Genomic DNA, 9,916 nt, shown 5'->3' with positions numbered 1-9,916 from the left:
CCACTTCTTCCCTCCAAAGCTCCTCCCAAGCTCTGCACTGCCCCTCTGCCACAGAACACTGCTCCTGGCTCACCATCCAACATCCCCACCATGCCAAGGCCTCCCATGCCACGGGAGCTGGCCCAGGACAGCTTTTGCTCTGCCCATGCGCCGGATCCCCACGCCTCCCACCCTCCAGAGGCACACAGCCAGGCACTGATGGGCACCAGGGACTTGGTCAGCACAGGAAAACCACATTTCACAGAGTCATGGAATCATTAAGGCTGGAAAACACCTCTGAGATCATCAAGTCCAAACTTCAGTCCTCAAGTCCAACCTTTTAGCACCCTGACACAGCAACTCTTCCTTTAGCTGACCAAACCAAATAGAGATTTTGAACATGAACAGCTGAAGGGATGCAGGGATTTTTAATTAACACCTGCACAGGGATGGGCTTTATTGTGCACCTCAATGTGCTGCTCTCAGGGCACTCTGGCACCTGGGATTTGTGTGGGACATCACCACCAACAGAGATACCCAACCCCAGCTGGGTTCCACTGGCTCAGAGATCACCCAGACAAGCTCCATTTTAACATCTAAGAGCAGGGATACGTGAATTCCATTAAATCACAAGTCAATTAAATAAAGGCAGCAGCTATATGCTTTTTGATGATCCTAAATCAGAGGCAGTGTTTCATTCTCAGGCCTCTTAAGTGAGGTTGTTTAATGACATGGTGGGAAATGAAGCTTTTTTGTAGCAGAAGAGGAAACACTGCTGTCTTTAGCAGCACTTACTGAATAATTAACCTGCACCCCAGTTATTACCCAAGAGTATTTGCCATTAACCCAATAAAAAAAATTATATGAGGCATGAATAGGAAGAGTAACAATGAAAATGTACTGCTTAGACCATATTACTGGGATAGCACTCACATTTCTGTCTGAGCTTAATAAAGGATTGTAGTTTAAATCAGTGAATACAAACAGAAAACATTTGGTTAGTGCTTATTCCAGCTTTGATTCTGGAGCTGAGCCTGACCCTCTCCTGCCATTGCTATAAATCATCCAAAAACAGGTGGCTTTCCCCTTTGTTGGAGTTCAACTCCTTTGTACCACACTTGACCAGACATGATTATTTCTGTGTGCTGCCAAGATTGCAACCTTTTCCTGGCCAGGGAAGCAGGAGCTCAGTGAGAATGTCATCGCTGACAGCTCTGAGAACGGCCCTCGGGAAGCCTCTCCTCAATTCTCAACACTTCAGCTCTCTGCAGCAAAGGTGCCCTCTTCCCTTTTCCATAAAAATGGAGAATTTTAAACTTATGGATGGGAGCTCTTTGACTCATCTGGCCTTTTATCCACAAGGAGTGTCTCTATCTTTGGGCTCTCTAATCTTCACTCACCTGATTAAAAAGATTGAAGAATTTCAGGTGCCATTCACACTTTGCCTCTGTTTCTCACACTTTCAGGCTAAGACATCGTTCAGTCCTACAAAACCTCCTGAGAGTCAAAGAATTGTCGGTGTTTGCAGACTAAAGTCAGTTATTAGCTGGGAACACACTCCTGATTAATTGACACAAAAATTAACAAATCCCACGGGTAATTATCCTTCTCCTCTCCTTCCAAACGGATGCCAGACAGACCTTGTTGTGTGGTGTCTCTCTGTGCAGTTAAGTGACCTTCAGTGTGGCAGTTTAAGGTGGCCTGATAATGATTTGATTATTATTTCATGCAAATTAAGAGTTACCTCTCCTAAAAGAGCTGGTTTTCAATTTCATCCTTATTTGCACACTGCATGAAACCATGACATTTCGGAGCTCTCCAGAGTCTGTCACCCTGCCTGGCACCGTTAGTTGCTGTTTCCTGGCTCTTTTTCTCTCCTTAATTTATTTCCTAACTCATTCTTTGTTCTTACCACAGCTGAATAGGTGCATCCCCCAAACACAGCATTTTCCTGGGCAAACAGCTGGGCTGGGGCAGGTTCCTGGCCATGGACTCTTCCCATGAGCAGCTCCACAAAAGATCCATCAATTTCATCCCCCCCCCCAGTGCAAACCTTCAGCAGTCAAAGCACTCAAACACATCAACACCTGCTTATGGAAAAGCAAACCTCACTTTCTACTCTTAAAATAATAATAAAAAGGATTAAGAGAGAAGCTGGGGGTCTCTGGCAACCCAAAAGCTGACTTCTCTCTCCAAGGTCCCCAAATTCCATGTTCTGCTTGCTCAGTTACATTTTGTCTCTAGGTATTTTCTCAGTATTTGCATTTGAACAAGAATCCAAAATAAAGCAAAAGCTTCAAGGTCAACAATCTTTTTATAGAAGCAAAAGCCCAAGAGAGAAATTTAAGCAATTATTCTTAGCCAAAGGAGCAGTCAGTTCAAATAAATGTATCCAAGCCTCCGAATTATCAGCAATAAAATCTTATGTCATCTAATAACGACAGTGATGACAATAATTACTGCGACAATGATTTAAAGCTCAGCATTTTCATAGTGCCTAATTTAACAAGTACAGTTTGCTTATTTGTGTCTTTCCAGACTGAAAAAGCATTTGTCTGGCTTTGTTTATTGTCTAAGATTAGACTTGGGGAAGACAAAGAGCTTACAGAAATTACCAAAGTTCCTGCAGCAGGAGATGCTGATGGAGGCACAATTTTCATAGGCAGAAAGTTTGCAGATGTCAATCTGTATTTACCAAGAAAAGGGAAGAAATTAGAGCAGGGGAGTAGCAAACTTGTGGAAAACAAAGTCAGAATTTAGAAACCACCTCAGCAACCATCCAAGTGGATCTCTCACGTGGAAGTCATCCCGAGCCTCTCTCTGTGCCTCCCAGGCAGCAGTATCCCCTCTGCCTCGGAGGCAGGAGCAGGGGAGCCGTTTACACGTGAGGAATGCTGAAAAATATCTCCTGCATCAGAGGGAATCCATGGCACAGCCCTGCTGAGGCTCTGAGTGCAAAACTCCTCAGGGGCAGCAGCGCAGGAGCCGTGGCTGCAAACCCAGGCCAGCTCTGCTGGCTGGGAGTGGCCCGGGGCCAGGACGTGTCCCTGGGCAGTCCAGCACCCGAGACATCAGCGCGGGCAGACACAATCCCATCTCCCACAGCCCTGCAAGACTGGCAGGACTCTTTTGATGGATCATAAAGCCATGGAATCGAATCATTTCAGTTAGAGAAGACCTTTAAGATCAAATCCTGCCAAGGTTACCACTGGCCCATGTCCTCAAGTGCCACATCCACAGGGCTTTTAAATCCCCCCACTCTGCAGTAGACTCAGAATCATGCCCACAAGGTTTTTGTCTCTGTTTTAATCTCAGTCATTTTTCAAATGAACCTCACTCTTCAAACAACAAGTTCAAAAGGCTTCAATTTTTTTTTTTTTCCTTTATAAGCATGAGGAATAAAACGCATTAAAAGCTGCAGAAATTCCCTCTTACTCTGGACAAGGAGAGATCAAAGGCAGAACATTTCTTTGGATGGATTCTGAAAGGTCAGATTTCTGAAAAATGTGGAAAATACCGTGTCCTCTGTATTCATCTGGAACCAGCAAAACTTCTGGAATTGCAGAATCCCAGAAAGGTTTGGGTTGGAAGAGACCTGAAAGCCCACCCAGTGCCACCCCTGCCATGGGCAGGGACACCTTCCATTGTCCCAGGCTGCTCCAAGCCCCAATGTCCAGCCTGGCCTTGGGCACTGCCAGGGATCCAGGGGCAGCCCCAGCTGCTCTGGGCACCCTGTGCCAGGGCCTGCCCACTCCCTGAGTGAAGAATTTCTTCCTAACACCAATCTAAACCTGCTCTTTCAGCTTACAGCCGTTCCCTGTGTCCTGTCCCTCCATCCCTTGTCCCCAGTCCCTCTCCAGCTCTCCTGGAGCCCCTTTAGGCCCTGCAAGGGGCTCTGAGCTCTCCCTGGAACCTTCTCCTCTCCAGGTGAGCACCCCCAGCTCTCCCAGCCTGGTGTGACCCAGTGAGGTGTCACCCACTGCTCTCTCTCCTGTCAGTGACTCCCCCAACCTTTCTGAGCCAAAGGATGGATTCACCAGCTCTGCATTCCCTCCTCTCACCCAGAGGAGACACGAGGGGAGCCCGTGCTCAGCCAGGCTCCAGCTGTTCAGAGAGGGGGAGCCCGTAGGCAGCTCTTATGTAAAGCCCTGAAATACAGAATGAAATTGCCTTAAATTAATGAAGTCATCCCATCCACTTCAGCAGGTTTGAGATGAGGGCTTTTCCCCCACATAATTAAAATAGCAGAGGGAATGAATGATACTGCACTTGTTATTTCTTTTAAAGCAGTGCACAGTGAGTCATGCCAGAGCTCCGGGAAGCCAGCTCTGGGGCCATTCCTTGGTATGAACTTCAAATTTTCTGTGTCACCCCTTTTAAAGTGGGTTAATGAAAGCAAAATGTACCTGCCTGTGCACAGTCCCCCCTACACCACCGGGGTGTCACCACACCTGATGGAAATTGCCACAGTGAATACAAATACCTGTGGGTTTTGGGCAGGTATTAGGGCAAAACTTGGACTTGGTGGTATTGGAGGTCTTTTCCAAACCCTCCAGGAGTTCTGTGCTGCGTGCTCCTGTTTCCCTCGAGGAGATGCACATCGTCTGTCAGAGCACCGGGAGGAAAGCTCCATCGCCCACATAAACCAGTGCACTCACAGTGAGGACCAGCTCCTCCCTCTGGCCATTTGCCCACCCCATGAAGCCCAGCCAAGGTTTGTTTGCACCAACCATGGCTCTGCCGTAAAACAAAAGCTGCAGACACACTCTGATATTCTGATGCCTTTTCCTGGTCTTATAATCAAGAGTCAAACACAGTTAGAAGGGAAAAGGGATTTTACCTTGGTATTTATTGTAAGGATCCTTAGGTGCACACATCCAGCTCATATGCACCGAAATGCACCCCACAATGCCCACCCCAAAAGATCTGGTATAACATTCTAGGTGTTACTAATTAGCAGATCTATCAAAGATTCCCCAATGAGAGGCTCGAGTCAGCCCCCCTCCCCAAGGAGCCTTCCCCTGGATGGTTCTATCTCAGTTTACAGAATGTGTTCTGGAGAGGACCTTGGGGTCTGGGGCACACTGATCCCTAACTAGGAAGCTTCTAAAATATTTAATCTCTCAGACTGACAAACAAGTCCCAGAATGTAGGCAAAAAGCACTAAAAATACAGAAGTTGTAAAAAAGGTATAACAGGGGTATGAAAGAAAAGGCAAAAAATCATCCTGGCATCAATTCCACCTGCTCTCCTAAGGAGTTGCTGGTAACAGACACCTCATTCATGCCAACAGAGAGATTTATTTCTACTAATAACATTCAAACCATAACAATTTTCAGGTAAAGACCTAACCCAGCCAATTTTTCAGGATATGAAGTCTGGCAAAACGAGCCTGGCTCTGCCCAGAGGAGTCACTTCTCTCAGGACTGGCCTCAGACCACACCAATGTAGGACACCATCCCACTTTAGGACTTACTAAATAAAGCTTTACTTTTCCCAGTAAGGCTGGAAAACCTTCAGTACTCCCAGAGAGACTTCTCTAATACATTCTGTATAAACATTTGAGGTGGTTTTTATATAAATCCCAAACCTGTGTTGATCACAGGGGGGGATAAATCAGCCTCTGTCCTACAGCCTGGGCATTTCCAAAGCCTCAGCTTGACACCTGCACATACATATGGATATATTTTTATATATTTTCTTAATATATATAATTTTTTTTTTTTAATATGGATGTATTTTATATTTATATTATGATGGCTGGGCACCTACAGTTATTTTTCTGACCAAGAAATTCAATAATCTTAAATTTCTGTCTAGGTACCAAAATAAGATGTTGGACAAAGAAAATCTCCTAATTTCCTAATTTGCCATTCACCTTTCCTATTTCAACTGGGGGGGGGGGGAGGGAATAAAACAATAAATTGAGTTCTGTGTTTATAACTCTGAAATAGTTGTGAGACACTTGGAGCTGATGGAGCCTGCAGGTCACATAGCAGTTTTCCATGGCGTGGAGTGAGAGACCAAATGAGTTGTACAGTCCCAGAGCACAGGGCTGTAATTATGATAAAGGAAGGGAATTAATGTGCCATTGGGGAATTAATGCAGCAGACAGGCTGCCTTTTACAAGAGCCATAAGCAATGTTCCTGAGGCAAAGCCTCTATAGTTCTATTTGGTATTAACAGAATGCACATTGCCCATAGTAATTAGTCTGACCAGTAATTAACCCTTCACTGGTGGCCTTGAGTGGCCCTGTGGGTCCTGGCACCAGTGAGGGGTGAGGACTAAGGGCAGAGCCAGGTCCTGCTCTGCTCCAGGCAGCTCCAGAGCTGCTCCACCCATGGAATAAATGCAGGAAAAGAGGGAATTATTTAACCATTAGTGGGTTGTGTAGGGAAAACACCACCCAAGGGGAGCTGGCCTGGAGCAGTGACCAGAGGGAGCACCCAGGTGTGTGACACAGCCCTCCTCACTTGGGTGTGAGCTGGAGTAACCCTGGTGGGCTTTGCCCACCTGGGGCAGGTAAAGAGCTGCTCCAGTCCCTTCATGCCATGGTGGGGTTGTCTCAGCAGAGAGGAGCAGAGCGGTGATGCTCTGTCACAGAGATTTACACTGAATTTCGCTGCAAACAGCAACACATGTTCACACGGTGCAACAGACAGAGGAAATGAAAGATAAAACATTAAACATCGTTATTACTGAAACAATTTAAAAACCTGGAACTGAGGAGCGTGGCTGTGAGTTGCTGTAGCAGCAGGAAAGGATTTTATAGCCACTTTTCCTCAAGCCCCAAAGATGTTTTGCACAGAGCCATTACCCAGCCCTCTTCCCAGGAAAGCCAACTCCTGTGCAATTCCTGCAGCACAGGGTGTTAATGCAGGAAGTCTGAGCAGCTCCAGAGATTTCCCAAGACAGTGAGTGTAGAGATGAAAAATGATCTCTGAAGTTCTGTCAGAGCCAACGCAGCGTCTGAGCAGTTTGTGCAGCGCCGGTGGCACCGAGGAGCGGCCGTGGCCAACTCCGTGTGCAGACGGAGCGAGTCCAGACTTCACTGACGCCAAGCAGTGTTTGCCTGACTGCAGACAGAGCTTTGAACACCAGCACTGCAGCCTGGCACAACCACACAGGGCTGAGGTTTTCTGCTCTGCCACGAGGTGTCTGTGGGCACAGCCCAGCCCTGCTGGCACCAGGCTGAGGGATGACATCCTCTGAGCGACCACTCCCACTGCTGAATTCCTGTCTGCTGCCTGAGGAACCCCAGGAGAATTCTCCTCAGGGGCTGCTGAGCCACAGCTCTGCCGCTGCTGGCCTTGGGAGCAGTGGGGCACCGGCCGTGGGGCCAGGCAGAGTCACCGTCTCTCTTAATCCAACAAGAGGGGACACAGATTCTCAGAGACTGTCCCAGACGGGACGTGGAGCACTTGGAGAGCTCCTCACTCCTCTGGCTTTGCAGAGAGTCACTCCCAGGTACTTTATAGCTGTGGAGAGATTTTATAGTTTTGATATACTGACACAGAGCACTCACAGGAGGTTTCCCCCATCCTGCTTTTCCCTGCACACCCACCTTGTACCATCCCCTGGAGAACCCCACGCCGTGAGCACCTGCCCTGTTCCAGCTGCATCTTCTGCTGCCACCTTCAGGCTTCATTTGTATCTCCAGAGGATTTCTGTGGATCCTTGCTCCATTCCAGGTCTGAGGGAGGCACAAACCCTCAGGTGTGTTCCCTGGGATCCAGCTGGTCACTGCTGACATCACTGGGCAAGAGACCCATTGGCTCCATTCCTTCCATGCCCATTCCTTCGCCAATGGAATGTTGTGATTCCCACAAGCACTCTGGAAAACGGGGGGCTTTAATTGGGAATCCTATGATCCATTTCAAATTTCTATTTAAAATCCAAATGGCTGCAGTAATTAGGGCTCGGCAGAGCAGCAGGTCCTGCAGCAGAGACCCCAGTCCCAGCAGCATTCCTCAGTCCAAGGGGAGCCTAAGGATGCTGCAGCTCTGCTTCCTCTTGGGAAGAAAACCATCCATTTTACCAGTGCCCACCGTGCTCTGTAGTTAATAATTCATCTGAAGCTGAGCCAGCATTATTTGGGAAGGAGAAAACCTGCACAGGGAAGCATCAGAGCCGGCCCTGGGAAGGGGGATGGGCACAGAGCAAAGCCCTGGAGCGGGAAGAGGAGCCAGGCTCACACTGAGCACTCCTGTCCCTATGCACAGATCAGACCCCAGAGCCACTTCCCAAGCGTAGACTGACTGCAGACTGATAAATATGAACCTCTAGCACTCAGGAGATACCAGGACATTCATCCTGGAGTGCACTTTCAGTGCCTTTGGCACAACACATCCAGGAGAGTCAGGAAAAAGTGGCCTCGGTCTCTTTTCCAACCCACACGGAGCCTGGAGCTGCTTGTCCCTGGGCAGAGCATCCTCCTGTGCTGGGAACAGCTGGAGCTGCCTGTCCTGGATCCCTGGGCCCTGGAAAAGTGGCCCACGCCACTGAATAACCACTGATCCATGGAACAGCGACTCCCTCATTTAGGACACGTTTTCTTCTCTTTCTTGATACTTTTTTCCATCTCCAAAGGTCAGGATTTTTCCAATTTCTCAAATTACTCCTCATTAACATGAAAAAGATAATTTCCATTTGGCGGCATTAGCATGAATAAAACATCCCTGGGATAATAACCTGCTTGGGGCTAGAGGCGCCGACCTTCAGAAATGAGGACAGACCTGGGGTTGTGTGCAGGAGTGAGAAAATCCAGTGACTTCCCACGTTCTTCAGCTTGGAGGAGAACAGGGAAAATTTTCTGTTGCTGATTATTCACACTACGGGCGTTTTTGAGCTAATCTTTTGGGTTCAGAATTTCTGCACACTGGCTGCCAAAAATAAATTACCGTGAGAATGGGCTCTGTGTGTGGATGAGCTGGGGAAGGCTGCACATTCTGGAGGTCACTGCAAGAAAGGCTAAACACGAGCAGCCAGCCCAGCCATGGCACTGGCCCAGCACCAGCTCCTGGGAGCCATCCAGCACGTGGAGAGGAGGTGCAGGGATCTCCAAAGGATGAGGAGGGCAGGGGGTCAGCCAAGCATTTGAGGAGGTCTCACCTTGATTTTTCACAGACTGGTCGAACCACAGAGCTCAATATCCTCTCTAAAATATTTATCCCTTTAGGTTTTCATATCACATCATTGCAGCCCTTTTTTTGAGCACCAGGACCTCAGCGCAGCAGGAAACTGAGCTATTGATTACAGGCTGTTTGTAATTAACGAGGCCTTCTGATATTCTGCCTGTGATCAGGGTCCTTATTGGAAAAAGCTCAATTTCTTCCCTTTCAGTATAGCTTTGGTGGTGCCTTTTCTGGTGTGGATGCCAACAGGAACACACACAATTGCTTTTGCAATCCAGCACAAGGTACCCAGAGGTTCCCCCTGTGCCACCTTCCCCTCCAGTTAATGGCATTCCGTCTCCAAACAATCTCACCAATAATTTGCACCCATCGACCCTGTGTAATGTAACGTGCCAGCTGTTTAGTGCTGGAAAATTTATCACTCAGCAAGAGTCAAGGATCTTGTACCAAGCAATACTCCCACCTCCCAATCCCTGTCATTTTGCTTGCTCCATGCAATTTGCCCCAACCTCTCCCTCCCCAGATTTCAGACCAGTGGTTTATGTATTTAACTGGTCAGAGAAAGCCCGGAATAAATTCATCTCTAAAAGCCAGCTCTGCAGTGTGTCACAGCACACTCTGATGTGAGTAATATGTACAAATGAATATAAATATTGAGCTTGGGCGCCAGAGCAATTAGGCACTGTCACATTAACAACACCATCTCCTCCATGGATGGGGGAAGGGAAGGGGAGGGATTTCCTTCTGCGTGGGACTCTGCCCATTTGTCATGCAAGTGGTGCAGATGACCAGTAATGAACTG

Source organism: Aphelocoma coerulescens, chromosome 12, assembly GCF_041296385.1.
Source record: "Aphelocoma coerulescens isolate FSJ_1873_10779 chromosome 12, UR_Acoe_1.0, whole genome shotgun sequence".
In the NCBI taxonomy this organism is placed as follows: domain Eukaryota; kingdom Metazoa; phylum Chordata; class Aves; order Passeriformes; family Corvidae; genus Aphelocoma; species Aphelocoma coerulescens.
The sequence above is the reverse complement of the archived record's forward strand: the minus strand, read 5'-3'. Positions refer to the sequence as shown.